We start from the raw sequence: 17,415 nt of genomic DNA, 5'->3' as shown, positions 1-17,415 counted from the left end.
AAAATCTGATCTTTAATTTTTTTTTTAACTCTTGAAAATAAGCATTGTTACTTTGAGCTTACACAATACGAAAGCCAAAACCATGTAATAAAAGGTACATTTTATCTTCATTTGAAGCTAATTTATAACCTATTATTTCTTCCACAGGTCTAATCAGATTTTATTTTAAGAAACACATTTCTTTGTTATGTTAAGATAAATATTAAGGTGTTTTATTGTGGTAATTTCTTTAAGATAGTGAATATGGTGCTGACATGCTTCAAGATAAGTGCAGGAAGCCATAACTCTGGAATTCTCTTCCCACATCACTCCTGGCTGCTATTTACTTTTGGATAACCACCACCCCGAGTCTTCGTCTCGGCTCACCTATAAAACATCTTACCTTCAGGGCTGCTGCTGGTGTATGTTATAGAAACAAACGCTGATCAACCAAAACATCTAAAGTGTAATTTTCCACGGATGTTCTTTAGTCAACCTTACTCAGATCCCAGACCAGCAAAGCCCTCTGCCATGGGATTTCTCATTTACTTCAACAGATTTATTCATGTAATTAGATACTTGGCTCTATCAGAGCAATAAAAAAATAAGCTAGATTAGTCCACAGTGTGATTCCAGATCTAGTAGAGCTATAGCAGAGATATCATAAAATCCTAGAATGGTCTGGGTTAGAAGATACCTTAAAGATCACAGAATCATAGAATAGAACCATAGAGTAGTTAGGGTTGGAAAGGACCTTAAAACCATCTACTTCCAACCCCCCTGCCACAGGCAGGGACACCTCATAATAAACCATGTCACCCAGGGTTTCATCCAACCTGGCCTTGAACACTGCCAGGGATGGAGCATTCATAAGCTCCCTGGGCAACCCATTCCAGTGCCTCACCACCCTAACAGGAAAGAATTTCCTCCTTATATCCAATCTAAACTTACCCTGTTTAAGTTTTAACCCATTATCCCTTGTCCTTGGATCTTCTAGCTCCAAATCCCACTGCCACAGGCAGGGACACCTTCCCCTAGACCAGGTTGCTAAAAGCCCCATCCAGCCTGGCTTTGAACACTACCAGGGATGGGGCAGCCACAGCTTCTCTGGGTACCCTGTGCCAGGGCCTCACCACCCTCACATGTATTCTAAGCTCTAAAACTCTTTCAAATGAGTTCAAGGGAAGGTTGCATGGACTGGAAGCGTGCTGCCATAGAGCACCTGGCAAGCTGTCTCTAGAAGAGGAAGCTGGGCTGTGACTGCTTTGCTGCTGCTGGGACCAGCACTGGTGCATGTCTTCCTCAGCTCACTAGTATTACTGCATGGGGTGATGTCAAAATGCTCTATTGGTTTTACAGAAAACAGTAATTTCTTCTCATAGAATAATGCTCATTTTATTATCAAAGAAAAGAAGAAAACTCCAAGGACACATCTACCATTATGGAAAAAGAACACAGAATCCAAATAAACTGTCCATTTCAATAGGGAGACTTTGACATTCATTATATGATTAACACCATTATCACATGAGAGACACAGATGTGGGGACCACCAGGCTTTGGGGATTCCTAACTGCAACTTGTATCTGTTTTCTGCTACCTAATACCTGTCCTTAAAAACTAACCTTCCGAGCAACCACGCATGAACCTCCATATGCCACTGAAAATGTAACATAAAACAATATTATTCTGCTTTTAAATAAAACTGATTTCTCAAGACTCCAGTTGCAGTGGGAAACAGGATCTTAAGTTTTGAGTTGTTACAAGTCTGAGCAATTAAATTTCATACAAAAACACATTAACACATGGACTACAAGTTTCTGAGGTGAGGAAAGATTAATAACCCTGTTATTTAATATACTAATATAGCTACAGGCACAGTGAATTTTTGCTGTGTCTGGTACACTATTGAGCATTGTATTGTGATACATATTCACAGCCTCAGGCTTTCCCATTAAAACAGAAGATAATTCTAGGTTTGTAAACCACTGGTCACTGTACCAACAGGTCATCGGGCAGAGAGCAATATTTGGGTGATTTGTTGATACTCAGGATGTGAAAACCCTTCCAAGTACAACCTGCTAATCCTTTAAGTCTTCACCAACAGAGATCAGAAAAAAAACTAAACCAAACTCCAGTCAAACCATTCCTGTGTTAGAACTGATACTACTCATGAACTACATGGCATTCATATACATAAATCCACCATGAGAAATTATTTCTGCAGCTATACTTTAGAGCTGAGCTGATTCGGATGAGACAGACTGATGTGATTTTGGGGTTTTTTTTTGGCAGAGCTTGAAGAGCAGTTTTTTCAAGCACCTCAGTCTTAAACCACATAAAGAATTTATGTTAAAAAAAAGTTAAAAATCAGTTTGACATGAATGAGAAACTGCAATCTTCACATTCACCCCTCAGATACTACCAGGATTCCTCAGGCACCTCAAAGTTTTCCATTCCCTAATCACACGAAATTTTGTTTTCAGGCACACCCTATTTTGGCAGGCCTGAGCAGCTTACCACCCTATCTTGCAGCTTAGTCTTACACTTGTATTCACAAGCCCTTCTTGAGGGTTTTATCTGAGGGGTTTGATCCAGATGGCACTCACACCAGATTCCTTCACTTGTCAGGAGTGAGGGGGGGAAGTAGTTGGAGGTAGAGCTGTTTTGCCCCACTCCATAGCTCCATTCAACAGAAGTTAAGTGGCATACTTGCCTCAGATGTGGGAGATCTGGTTTAATTCTTGCTAGGATTCAGACAACCCTTTCTCCAAGAAAGTATCCTATAAACAGCCAATCTGTTCATTTATAGCAGGAAGCTCTTGATCTCTCTTGTTGAAACTGATACACCTTGCAAGAACATCAAAGGTCCATCCTGCAGACAGAAAGACTACATACACACAGAGCAGATGATCACCTGGGAGGAGGAAGATCTGCATTCCAGTCTTTGTTTCAGTTATCAACTCTTTACCCAATGACTTTGGCACATAAAACATCTGATTTTTTAGTGAAGATAAACACCTGCAGTAAACCAGAATAAAGCTCCCTACTTCCAAGAGAGTCATGGTTTAAAAACCTGTATTTCCCTAGCCTCCCTCTTCTGCATACCTTCAGGCATCTTCCCACAGGAAGAACACAGGCCCTTGACAGCTACTGTGAATTCTCTTATGTTAGTAAGGCACAGTGAACACTTAAGTTAGGGTTCCAACACAGCATTTGCTTAATTTCAGTACCATTTTAAGGGCTATTTTTGAAAACCTTATCAGGGTTTTAATGGATTTAGCCACATGGCAAAGCTGTAATCAATACAGCTGTTATAGAAGTCTATTGAAAACACACAGCACTTGCTGCAGGGAAAATGCATTTCACCAAATTAGTTCAGACACTTCTGAGTATTGGTGATAGTTATTAACAATTAAGCCCCTTCCAAGCAGACTTAGAAGTTGATTAACTACTTCATTCTTTATACAGAAAGGAAAGAATTTAGTTAAAGAAACCTGAATAAGCAGGGTTTAAGATTCTCCCAGAAGAAAATAACCCATTTATAGGAGCACAGTTATTAGAAGAGTTCTCGCAGGATTTCCCCTTATCTACTTTCTTAAAGAATATGTACTATATTCACAATATAAACCAATGTGTTACAAGCATCTTCCTGCAGTAGTAAAACGAGTAAACCTGAAACTTTCAAAGTGACTTTATTGCTCATTTTATAGATTTTCCTAGCCCTTTGATGCACTGCCATTCCAGAAGGCAATCTTAGCTTCATACCTTTGTTCCTGCTACTCAAGTCAACCACACCCATTTCCAGGTTGTCCGTGGGAACAGCATGCTCTGGGAACTATCCAGGCATCACCCATCAGTAAACTTCACAGCAGAATGCCAAATCCCACAGAGTGTCACGAAGACTTTCTGCAGCATGTGCACTTTGGCACAAAGTCCATTATGGAGAGAAACAAAAGGTAACATGAATAAGACACAGAGACAGAAGCCACCAAGCAAAAGGCATTCTAGAAAACCAAATCTCACCAACAGCCATTTTTAAAGTAATCTGAAATACAGACTGGACTGCATTATCTCATATTAATAAATAAAGCTTAAACCAGGCTGTGTCTAAGTGCCAGAAAAGTTGAACATCCTCCATCTAGCAAAGCGGAAGCTATAAGCATGTAAGTTCTCTGCAGGTGTAAACCTCTGATTTCCAATGGGTAAAATTCCAGCAGACATCTTTAAAAATAAAAACAATCATACTGTTATACCCATCACACAGTACTTTATTTCCAGATGGAGTAGAAACAGTTGGACTGTGAGCTGTTCCATAATAATTGCATGCACAATACTTACTCCCATGCAGAAAGCTTGTCTTTCCCTGATGCCCACATCCTACTCCAACCACAGTGTTGACATTAAAATTACTCATCAATAACGCTGATAACAGAAGGTACAGAACTGTAAGGCACTCCATGTAACATGTATCGTTCACTTCAGCCAAAGGAGCAGTAGTGGTGAGACTGACCAAAGAACTGTAAGCTTACACACAGTACCAACCAAAGTATCTGGCATGGCAAAGTACAAGAAGAGATAAAAAAAGCTATAACCAAGTAGACAGATGAAAATGAAAGATACTTGCCACAAACCACAAAATTCCTATCACTACCTCTGTTTTGGGGAACAATCAAATGCTCATGGTGTTCATAACAAAATACTTCATTTAAACAGCCAGTTTCAAATGGAAATACTTAAGAAATATACTCCACAAAAGATTACCTAGAAACTTAGCTGCAAAGATCATTATTTTTCAGATATGTTCTGCAGAACAATTCTGCAGCAGGCTACAGTCAGGTAGAGGACAACCTACTCACCTGCCTAGCTGATTTGACTGAATGCTGTTCATGCATTTCTTAACAGATTTTATATTATATTTATGTGTAAGTTTTATACATTTTTTTAAATATATGAACACACACACATACATGTACACACTGATTACTCTGGTGAAATAACTAGTATCACTAAAATATGATGGCCCTATGCATTCCCCAAATGCTCTATCTCAAAGATTACTTTACCTGATAAACTTTAGTGAAAATTGAAGGAGATTCTTATGAGTAGCTCAGACAAGGCCCAGATTAAACTAGTACTTGAAATAAATTCTCTTCACTTTTCTGTGATAACTAAGAAGCAGGAACAACAGTTAAGGAGATGCACTGCAACTGCTTTTAGTTTTGTTGACTTGAAAGTGTACATACTGCCAAGTTTCAAATTTCATATATTGTGTATGTCCAGACATGCAATTCAGCACATTACCAGAGCAGTCTTAACCACTGAAGTTTCTTCTATGGAAGCACTGCAGGAAAACATCGTAGTCAAGTATTGCAGAAGGCAAATCATTACCTTTCCAGCTGCAGTGGATTATTCTGAGAAACAGCCACTTACTAAACTGATAACATTCCTCACAGCCCATAAAGCTCCTCTCAAAGCCAAAGACAATTAAAAAAAATAAAACACAAAGAAAAGGAATTTAAATGTGAATTGTATTATCAGTCTGTTACATGTTAGCACTCACAATAAGACAGTCCATGATCTTATCTAGTGGCGGTTAACCACAGGCAAAGTTGTAAACATGGATTTAACTAGTTAAAAGTACATTCTGACAATCCAGAGCAGATCTCAATTCCCTTTATTTTGGCAACTAAGTATGCAAGCAAAGATTGCTTTTGCAATTACACATTCTTCTTAAAAGAATTTACCACATAATTACTTCACTGTGGTGGTCAAACTACACTCAGAACACACAAAGCCACATACAGAAGTAAACAATAAATGTTTACCTTCCACCTCTGGTTATAACCAGAGGAAAAAATATGGTTTATATCCACAGAGAATAAATTAAATCCTCAGCAAGAAGAGTAAGACAAATTAGACTTTCTCATTGTTACAGAAGCAATGCCGCATTCTTGAGAATATTAAAGAAGATAGGAATATTGTTCAAACCTCCAAACCCCAGAAATAGACAGAGAATTAACTGATCTATGCTTTAAAAGATCAAAAGTCTTCAAGCGTACACAGAATTGCACAATTAAACATACCCAGATAGAATGTTAACATAATAAAATCAGAAAAAAACCAATCTGGAAATACTACGCCAGTACAACAACTCTGTCAGCACTACTTATTTTCTTGAGTACACATCCAGAGAAGGCCAGCAATATCCTGATTCTTACTTTGAACAAGTCTTTGTACTCTGCTCTGGCCACCAGCCAGAGGAACCACCATGATCTCACGGCTGTCCATCAGTTTGAACTACAGGCACCATCTGCCCGGTTTCATTGTTTATAATAACCATATGACTATTTCACTGATAAGCAACCAAACCAGACTCCGAGTGCATCCTTCCCAAGACCACCAGACCTTGAAGTCAAGCCTAAAACCATTTTCACTCAATCATTTATAAATGCTCAAATCTGAGCTATCCCCAGCAATAATGCAAGGCTGCCCAAAGTAAAGGAATTAAATACTTCTCTTTCTGCACTGCCTAAAATTATCCTATGTGCATCTCTGTGACTATCAGGACTACACACAATGCATTCACTCAGCCTTCAAAATCCCAGGATCTATCTCTAGTTGTACTTCCTCTAGCATGACAGTGAAATACAAAGACTGTTCATAAATAAATTCATGTGTCCAATGACATTTTCCAGTGTTTAGAAACCACAGGACATTTTTCAAGACTGAACAACCCTTAAAACCAACTGAAAGTAGCCCTGCTAATTTTTGTAATGATTACAGTTGGCAAGTATCACTAAGGAATTCATCATGGTGAAATGCTATTGCCCAAACCATGACAGAACTAAAAGGACCATTTTAGTGAAGGGAGGGAACTTTTCTCCTCTGCTCCGCTCTTGTGAGACACTCCCAGCAGTGCTGTGTCCAGCTCTGGGGTCCCAACATAAGAAAGACATGGACCTGTTGAGTGAGTCCAGAGGATGCCACGGAGATGCTCCAAGGCCTGAAGCACCTCTTCTGTGGAGACAGGCTGAGAGAGTTGGGCTTGTTCAGTCTGGAGAAGAGAAGGCTCCAGGGAAACCTTAGAGCAGGCTCCAGTACTTTAAGGGGCCAACAAGAAAGCTGGAGAGGGTTTTTTTACAAGGACATGGAGGGATACAACAAAGGGGAATGGCTTTAAACTGACAGAGGGGAGATTTATATCAATTATTAGGAAGAAATTATTCCCTGTGAGGGTGAGGCCCTGGCACAGGTTGCCCACAGAAGCTGTGGCTGTCCCATCCCTGGCAGTGTTCAAGGCCAGGCTGGATGGGGCAACCTGGTCTAGTGGAAGGTGTCCTAGCCAGTGGCAGGGGGGTTGGAACAAGGTGATCTTTAATGTCCTTTCCAAACCAAACCATTCTGATTCCATGATAACATGATCATAACTCATTAACTTGGACACAAGGAAGATAGCTGGGATAACACAAATTAAATACCTATGTATAAACAGATGTTCTGTTTCTGAGAAGTATTCCACTTCATTATGTTCACATTAGATACACTTCAATGACAAGTCCTCATCGAGATGACACCATCTTGAGTATATACACTACATATCCAGAGATTAAGATAGTATAGTAGTCTTAGGAAATGTTTATTAGCCCAAAGTCCTAATACCCAATCCTTTCAAAAAACTGGTTATTTTCAGTTTCAAGTGAGGAGAAAAATGTTTTGAGCCTGAAGACCAGATGCCCTGAATTCCAGTTTGATTTAGCTCAGAGTTCATGGTGCCTGGAGGCACTTGAAGTAGACAGTGATAGCCTTAATCTCTGTCTCTAAAAGGGAAAAAAAGCCATGCAGATGCTAGTTAAATTAGCAGGCTGGTTCAAACAAAAAGTTTTCACTCTTGAGTATAACCCAGTACCTGTATTACAGTGTACAGTTCAAATGATACTCTCAGTCCTACACATAATTCTGGCAGAAAAGGTATGAATCTGTTCTGCACAGCAAATATCTCATTTCCTGTAACCAGTGAAGTAGAAATCCTACTTCACTTGACAAATCTTTCTTCTTGTCTAATTATACTGTAATTATTAACTTAATTTTGTTTCTTCACAGAGGAGACATTTTTGAGTCTGTGCACATTAGCTGTAAATCTGCAGCTCTTCTGTACCTCATTAATAGGTAAAACCCCCTATTTTAAGTTTGTCCACGCTAGACATAAATTTCTGCCAGTGTAAATTCTTTTCAGCCATAATCTCATACATCTGGTGATCTCTCCAAATGTGAGATTTATTTCAGGGAGGGAAAGGAAAGGTGGGAAGTTTTGTTCCTGAATAGGATTGTTTCAAATTTGGATCATTTCAACAAACCAGTTTGCAAAAGAACTGTACTGAATCAACAGACCAGAGGCAGGTGAGAACCACAAAACAGCTTTAGGTATGCATACACACCCTCTCTCCCACAAATGTTGCTGGCACAGGGCTGTCGGTAGCAGAGCCTGGTCTGACTACTCAGGTATTTAAACTAAAGGTACTAAACTAAACTAAACCTTTAGTTTAAATACCTGAGTAGTAGTAGTAGTTTAGTAGTACTAAACAAAACGTTTAGTACCCAGAAAGTGCAGAAACTGTAACATTAGTGGATGTGAGTAGGCTGAAAGGGAAGAAGTAGCGAAACAATGTAAACAGCACGTCCTCTGAACAGGAGTGTTTGGGGTTTTTTTACTGTCTTGACACAATTCACAGCTCCTCGTTCCCTTTGGTGAACCATCCTCCAAGGATAATAGCCAGTGACGTATTTCTACCTTCTTCCTCTAATACCAGTGAAGCTAAACAGCCAATTCTGAAATATTATAAGGAAGGAGGCAAGCAAGTCCTTCTGAACTTAATGGTGATACTGTTTTTAAGCCTAACAATTCATTACCCTTTTCAGCTTTGCTGTTAACAAATGAGAATTTTCAAATCCTGTTCTACTATGTAACAATAACTCCTGTAAAATTATAGCATATACCTCAATGAATATCATTATACTTAGTTTAATTTGTGTTTTGGTAATAACTCACACATATTTAAAGCAATATTTTGGTAAATATACATAAATTGATCGGAAACATAATTATTGAGGCACAGAGCATTGATTTCATGGCATCTGACCAAAGAAAATTCCTTATTAAAAAGAAAAAAAACAAACAAAAAAAAACCAAAACCACCCCAGAACAGGCAAAATCCAGCAGCCAGACATTAAAAAAAATGATAATTATCAGAATGCAGCTGCTCAGTGACTGGTACTCATTACTGTAGCCTCAGTGAGGTGCTATTAGAAAAGCACTATTCAAACCACTATTGGCAAGTACTGGACTAAGGACAGGTTATCGTCTGTTAGAAATGACAACAGAAGCAAGTTTTCAGTAAGATGATAGGCTAATGTGGGAGATAGTGGGCATGAAGTGGGGAGAGTGTTCAGCCTCCTTGGTAGAAGTTCTGAAGGGAAAAAGGACTGTCCAAAAAGCCAAACCACCAACAACCACCACCACAGGAAGGTTTTCCTGAAAATGCAGTAATCTTTCCCTTATCTCATGGATATCAGGCAATGTTGTAGTATTCTTAAAAAGAAAACAATTAAGAGGAACAGAATGCAGCCCAAAACTGAAATTAACACCCAGAATTAGCTGTGCACAGGGAGATTCCCCAGCCCTTACAACCACATGGTGTTTTAATAACTGATATCCCAGAGGAACAGCTGCTGTGCCAGTATCTCTCACGTCTAGCTTGTTTGGACAAACTGCTTTCCTGACTTCTGTAGTCTGTGCTGTTGCTTTTTTATATGCTTGAAAATAGTATGTTTATATAAACATCCTCTAATTTGATTCTACAAACCTTGTAAGGCATATCAGATACCACCACCTTGAACCTGTGCCTACAAGTGGAATGTTAAACGGACATGTACTAAACAGAGACTAAGAAAGAGTCATGTCTTCAGCTATACCTGAAAATTCACCATTTACTCTATAATCCCAGTGCACTAGTGTCCAAAAACCAGACTGTTCTTGAACACCCCCAAAAGAAGGAAGAACCACAGTAATCTTGGGGTTTCTTTAAATGTTTGACCTGTAGGCTTAAAGTACGGACACAGGACTTGCCCTTTGAGTAGACTCAAATTTTGTTGCAGCCACATTACCCTGGATAGCCAAGATCAAGCAACTGACAATGTTCTCTGTCCCACCACTCTTGGATGAAACACCAGAAGATTATCCTACAGTCCTGCAGCTACAGAGAGCTGGGAACTACCGAAACAACTGTAATGAAGGGTCTAAGGAAAATGTTACATTACTTGACTCAGGCAAAAAAGATGGAGACAGTGGACTTCAAGGAAAAATGATGACCCCAGCCAGAGAACAGTGTCAGGACCTGAACACTCACCTGATGTGCTGCAGCCACAAAACCATGAGCTAAAGGAAACATGGCCATGAGAAACTACACCCAAAATGGATTTTCTTAGTTACCAGTTGAAAGGAGTATCAGCTCTTCGAGCTCACATCTAACATGTTTTCCTTACGTAGGCACCAAAAGTCTTCATATTTGGCCTGAAATGAAGTTTAAGTCTAACAATACCTGTAACAAAGGTTTTAAGCACTGAGAGGATACGCCTGATGCTTACAACTTAGCCATATAAGGTATGTATGCCTGTATTTCTCTCTACTTCATAAGCTTTTAGCTCCATTTCTGTGTATTAAGTTGAGCTCTGAATTAGTGCAATTTGCCACAACAGGTTTATTCACATCAAGACAAAGCTGGGGCAGCATTTTTCAAAAAAAGGATTAGATGACTGTAACTGCTACCATCTGCACTTATGCGTGTTTAGACTCTCAGAAGGGTAATCACCACACTTCAGGGCATGATCTGCAGGGGTCAGAAAGATAATCTTACGCACATCTTTCTGTTTTTGACATTGCCCAATTTGGTAGGTGCATAATAGAGGATATAAGTCTTCCCTGAAGCATAAGTTATTCATCACTGCTAGAGGCAACTTTGCAGATCCAAGATTATGAGCCAGTCTAGTATGGCAACCTGTTCTTTCAAACTCTGAAATGCACTCTGAGGTCCAGAGCTTGAATATGACATTGTATTTCAGGTATAAATAAGTGATAATCTACAAGTATGCCACAAGATTTTATGGAGCAATTTTGGGAGGGATTATTATTATATCAAGGGCCTAGAAACCGCTAAAGAGAGTGAGTATTTTATGGAGGGTTTTTTTTATGTTTGTCACATTTCCATTTAAATGACAGTCAGAAATTACAATATCCTGCATCTAAACCTAGGGCAAATACATAGGTACAAACCAAGTATCGCTCCTATAAGTGGTATTAACTTTCAATCTACAGAAACCTAGACAGGCCTACGGATTCAGTCTTAGCTTCTCTATCATTTGGAAATACTTGTGTAGCCTTCTTAGGCTACAGGGAAGGTAGACACATTTCTTTATAGAGACGCAAGGCCACTTTAACATAGGAAAGAAAATGTTTTTCACAGACACTAATTTATGAGCAAAACAAATTAAGAGTGTGACACCAATTGTATTTCAGAATTTTGAGTAAGAAGTTCAATCTATTTGTACACATGACTTTTCTAATACTTACTGCAAGCCACTCTGCTCATTTTGCTTATCAGCATGTACTCCTATTTTAAAAAATGAAGGATGAGGACTTCTTTCCATGAAGCTAGCCAGATACATTCTGAAGGATACAGTGGACCTTCCTCTGGCTTGGGAGCTGTCACTGGAAACACCCCAAGCCCCATCCAGCCTTCCCATCAGGAGCAGCAATCTCCTCCTTCCCCAGCTCAGATGGTCACCGCAGAGGTGACAACCTGATTGATCTGCAAGTCAGTGAGGTTCAAACAAGCTATGCCAGTTTAAGGAGGTCTTGGACAAACTGGCACATTTAGATTGCAAGGGTGTAGGAAACATTTACAAAGCGCAGCCTTGCCATTAGACCTAAAAGTCCACAATTCTCATCAAGAGCACTGAGGGCAGGATGGGTTTCAACCAGCAGTCTGCATGACACATGTATAAACCTCAGAATAACTTTTGTGACTGTTAGTGAGGTCCCAGTCCACACCTGAGTGACTGATTAACAAACAGTACAATGTGGGGTTTTTTAATCTCAACATTTCAAATAGGCAGACAGCTGTTTCCCACCACACTCTTGAGAGATGGGATTTGTTATTAAACTATTTTATGGACTGTGAGAAGAAACAGAAAAGGAAATAGAGTTCGCAGGATTTTTTAAATGCTCTGGCAATTTAAAGCTGGATGATCTGACACTGAAAATAACTTTTTCTAGCCATGCTATAGGCTTTACAGAAACTTTCAAGTAGACACCTTCATCCCAGACATTCCCACCACCCCACCTGACCTACTGCCATCTTCAATAGGAGAGAATTCCACATCCCATATGTACTGCAGTACATGGTTAGACTGGAACATCGGAAAGCTCAATGTACTTTAATTCCTTGGAGTGAAACCCACACCCTTAATAATGCTATCACTGCAGTGCTGTTTGCACTGAAAATTCTTTACAAACTGATCAATTTTCACAGCAACCCCTGGAAATAGAAAAGTCATCATTATTACCAGTAACAAGACAAGAAATAGGTAGAAAAAAGATGGACTTGTCTAGAACCATTCAGCAAGTCAGAATATAGCTAGAGCCTAGACCTTTTCACTAAGTCTCATGTTCTAACCCTTTACCGTCCCATTTCCAGATCTGTAAAGTGATATTATAATTTTATTTCAAACAGGTTTCACACAACAGTTCAGATTTGTTTAAATATCAAAGCTAAATCTAGACCACATGAATGCCATTTTACCCTCATTTGGTACCTCGCCAAAGCCTGTAGTTCAAACTGGGCACATCAAAAAGCCCCAAGCTTCAGGCAAGAAACCCCAATCTAGTTTTGTTGGCATAACTAGAGTAGAACCATGGAAACTTGACTGTAGCTTGTGCCTTGTGTTCTGGCTTCTCACAGGGACTAGGTTCTGAGCAAGAAAAGCAACAAATGCAAACAGTTATACTGAACCCTCCTTTCAGCATTTGGCACTCAGAATAACCAGCCCAGTAATCAGATGTCTGCTGCAAGCACATGCAAAGGCTAGAGGATGAAGCCTCTTACTTAGACTAAAAGATTCTCACAGCAATTAATGGAAAAATAACTGTCAGCAACACATGCATCATACAATATAACTCAATCCTTAAGGAAGGCTGTAATCTGAAATTCCTTCTGAAGTTTATTGGTGTGGCCCTACTGTATGTACCTTTCCACCACTTCTGAACTGTTAGACATGCACCTCATCCAGAAGTCCTTTGAGTCACACATGTGAATAACTGAAGCATTCCTTTCCTCTGAGTTCACAATATCCAGCTCCTAGACATGAAGAAAGAGAAGAAAATATTGAGGAATTTAGACTTGGGGAGAAAAAAAAAAAAGAAGGAGAACCTGTATCAGAATTCATGCACCAGAATCTGTTTCCAGATTGAGGACTTTTGTTCTAAATCACCCCTCTACAAAGATAGAAAGGTAGAGGGGAAGTGTTTTGGGTTTCTCTTGTTTGTTTTTTTGGGTGCAGTGTAGGGCCCATTTGGACTGAGAAATAACAGCTTTGGAAAATTCCTCACCCTTCAACTACCCTGTTCTCCTGGAGAGGCATTAAGCACCCTTAATACTCAGTTCTCCTTCCCTCACTTCTGCTGCCATGTGCCGTACCTGCTGCCTGCACTGGAGGTGTCTGGCAGGAAGGGGTGGGACACGCTGTACTACAGCTCGCCCAACAGTTCAAGTGACATCTCGTCTGAAACCCAAGTTTGCAACTCCTGATTTCAGATGGGGCTCTCCAACAAAACTGACACAGCTTGTATCAACAGGGTAAAAGAAAACATTACCTATGGCCCAACCTTTCTAGGCCAAGCATGACCTGTAGATGGCCTAGTACCATGTCCAGCCGAATCTTATGTGCCCAGTGCTGGACAGTCCATTGCTTCCCTGAGGAGATTATTCTAATGGCTGATTGTTCCCATGGTGAAAAATTTTCCTGTTGTGGCCAGTCAGAATCTCCACAGGAGAAACTTGTACCCATTACCCCATATCTTTTCCATGTGACTCTTTGTGAAAAGGGAGTCTCTATCTTCTTTGTAGACACCCTTTAAATCCTGGAACATGCTGATAAGGTCTCCTCTGAGCCTTTTTTTCTCCAGGCTGAGCAAGCCCAGCTTTCTCAGCCTTTCCGCACACAGCTTCCCAGCCCTTGGATCAACTATGTGGCCGTTCTCTGGACCCTCTCCAGCCTGTCCACATCTTTCTTGTACAGTGGAGACCAAAACTCAACAAGTACTCGAGGTGTGGCCTGACAGGTGCTGAATAAAGCTGGATGATGACAACTTTATCTTTCAAGTTTGGTCAAATGGAAAATAAGGCAAGAAGAGATTGTGGCAAACTGTGTGGCATGAATCAGCATATGAGTTAGCAAGGTACAGATGTCTCTTCCTCAGAGCTCCCAAGGGTGCAGGAAAAGGTGCCCATTCTTGTAACACAAATTCTTTCCCCTGCAGCACCTAGTACTTGCCAACTGCACGCCTCCCTGACAAAGAAACCGTATCTACTGTCTCCTTGGCTATGCTAACCCTCTTCTTTCTGCCAGATAAAGCATCCAGCACCTGGTGCCAGCTAGAGGATGGAACTCATCAGAAGTGTTTCGAGGATCAACACATGGGATCCGTCCTATATAAGCTGATTACAGGATTTACTGACTCCTGACAGTTAACATCACATAACCAGAATCCTGAATGTCAAGCATTGGAGATACAGCTCTAACAAAACCAGGCTAAGGCAAAAAGTCCTAAGATTATCTGCTCTGGAAGGGATGTCACTGAGAGGATGTGGCTGGCTGTGAACAGAGCACTGCAATTATCACACTGGGAAATGCTAATTGTCTTAAAGCAAGTAATGCACGATGAGCAGAGGGCAAAGCTCTCATCAGCAACAATGGTAGCAAAGTTAATTGTGGATTGACTAGAAGAGCAAAAGTATTACTATGCAGAGATTGATGAATCACCAAGACGTGCCCGCTGTAACGAACAGGACAACTCCTTTCATCCCTGCTATAAAACATCCATCCACAATTACCTCTGGAATTCACCTGCAGGACTGTACCGCTGGTACATGGCCTGGTCATACTTGGTGGAGTCCTACTGGCACTGCCAAGGCAAGGCAGCTTCACCAGAATGAGGATGTACCCTTTCAGATTTGAAATCTCTTTCTCCAAGCTGGTGTATATGTCCTCAAATGCAAGGGAGGACTTGACTCTTTGCCACTGTAAACCTTTAGGTTTTTGTCCTTTTCTTAAAAACTCATCCAAGGAGAGGCAGAATGGGGTGCTGCAATAGGGAAGTTCATAGAGGAAGCCCAAAAACTTTAGACTTAACGATCCAAAACCAAACTGAGAAACAGCAATCTCAGCATTAAATATTTTATTATTTTAAACAAAAACATGTTTATTGAGGGAGGGAAACTTGACTCATTATCTGAGCATCTGGGATTACCAGTACTGTATTTATGAAAGAGGTGCAGTACATGGCTCCCTGCAATTGCTCTGATCTTTGCATCTGCGGTTCCAGGCTCTACCCGCATTACCCTCTGACAGACGGGAAATCATAAGAACCTATTTTCCTTAGATTGCCCTTAGGAATCAACCAGCTGAGTCTTGCAAACCAGTTCTATCTGCATGAACCATGTACACTCATCAACCCTGGGACTGTTTTCATTAACCGTATTACTAGAGCACCCATAGGCCTCACAAGAACCAAGCCCTCAGTACCACACAAACACTGCCAAACACTGTTCCGGGAACCTCACAGCCTACCTCAACGTATGAACATACACTCATAGGAAACACACAAGAAACCCACAGTTGTTCTCAGAAGGAACGCCAGGCAAAGGGATGCACTCCTACAACCTGCCAGCATGGGACCAGCACCTGCCAATGCATTTCCACATATGTTTTTACTTACTTATATCATTTACTTACTTGTATTTGCTCCATAACATATGTATTTTAGTATTTTGTCATTTTCTACAAAGAAGCCTAATGCACTTCTGAAAGAGCGAAAACTTTGCTGACATACTGTGAATCAAGGGGAGCTGTTTCTTTTTACAGCTATATAATCACGAAGAGCAATGTTGTAATAACTGCTATTTTACGACATACCTATAAAACACACTCTATATTTTGGATCTGAGGCACTTGACGCTGAGCACCTTCCACTTCTCACAGCCTCGCTCTTCCCCGCAAGTGTCACTGCATCTGCCGCCCCGAATGAGGAGGCTTACACCGAGTCTCCTGCTCCCGGATAACGGCCGGGCTCTGCGCCCACCCGGGGAGGAAGACACCGGGCCGAGAGGACCCGCAGCAAGGAGCCGGCCCGCCCTCCCTTCCCGCCTCTCACCCCCCTGTGCTCTGGGCCCCTTTCCCTCCTCGCCCCGCAGGGACTCCCTCTGACCTGGCCGGGGGGAACTCACCCTCAGAGCCGGCGAAACCCGTGCTCGGCGTGACACGACAGCCAGTGTGGGACACCGGCAGCAGCGCCCCTGGCTCCGCGGGAGGCGGGCGGTGCTGGCTGCCCGGCGGAGGTGGGGCCAAGGCGGGGAGCGAGTGGCTCGGACACCCCCACGCCCGCCCCCCGGCGGCGCCGCGCAGCCCCGCCGGGCTGTTGGGCTGCCCACAGGGCTGGTGGGCTGCCCCAGGGGCAGCGGCCGCGCCCGGCGACTGAGGGCGGAGCGGCGGCCCCGCGTGCCGCGGCAGAGGTTCCGGGCCCCGAAGGGTGAAGGGACGGAGGGTCCGGGCGCGGGGCAAGGCCGGGCCTCAGCGACCCCTCCGCCTGTAAGCCAATGGCAAAGCAGGTAGCGAAGCTGATGGGCGCTCGGCTTTAAGGCAGGAGGTTTCAAACGAGGCGTACAGTCAGCTGAGGAACTCGGTCTGCGCGTTCCCCGCTGTCAGCCAGCTTCACACTGCTTCAGATGTTGGGCGACTGCATTGAGGAGATTGTCAACGACAAAGCGGTGTTTTCAAGCGAATGCAAAGCTTGTCAAGGGGCTTGGATGATCGTGCAACCTGCAGGAGGGAGGTGCGCTGCCAGCATTATCCCAGGGAACAGACCTGACAGTCAGCAGCTCCTGAAACCTCTCCCTTACCTGCTGGGACTTGGCGGATACCTCCTAGGCTTTCAGGTACCCACAGGAATGAATGCCTCTGCCCCTGGCCTGACACCAGTTTGAGTTGGGTATCAGAAGCACAGAAAGCATGAGCTGAAGCATGACTGCTATGTTAAGCCAAAACTACTGAAGGTCCTCATTTTAGGATAAGTAGTCACCATTGAGTTCAGCTCTGCTGGCGATA

At 41.9% G+C, this 17,415-nt stretch overlaps 1 protein-coding gene across 1 annotated transcript in view; it reads right to left on the bottom strand.

The window, feature by feature from the left end:
• The window catches only part of LYPD6B (LY6/PLAUR domain containing 6B), a 55,723-nt gene extending 39,372 nt beyond the window's left edge, over positions 1–16,351 (bottom strand). Inside the window, exons 1-2 of the mRNA XM_061363738.1 lie at positions 16,228–16,351; positions 13,282–13,391 (exon numbers count right to left, since the gene is read on the bottom strand). The gene's annotated coding sequence lies outside the window, so the exon portion shown is untranslated. The remainder of the gene's footprint in view (positions 1–13,281; positions 13,392–16,227) is intronic.
• Between the last annotated feature and the right edge of the window lie 1,064 nt (positions 16,352–17,415).

The sequence above is a fragment of the Neopsephotus bourkii genome, unplaced genomic scaffold (assembly GCF_033783945.1).
Source record: "Neopsephotus bourkii isolate Nb327-2 ecotype Australia unplaced genomic scaffold, CSIRO-AGI_Nbou_v1 NB_1181, whole genome shotgun sequence".
Classification (NCBI taxonomy): Eukaryota; Metazoa; Chordata; class Aves; order Psittaciformes; family Psittacidae; genus Neopsephotus; species Neopsephotus bourkii.
Note: the sequence above shows the minus strand (reverse complement) of the source record. Positions and strands in the feature narration are given on the sequence as shown.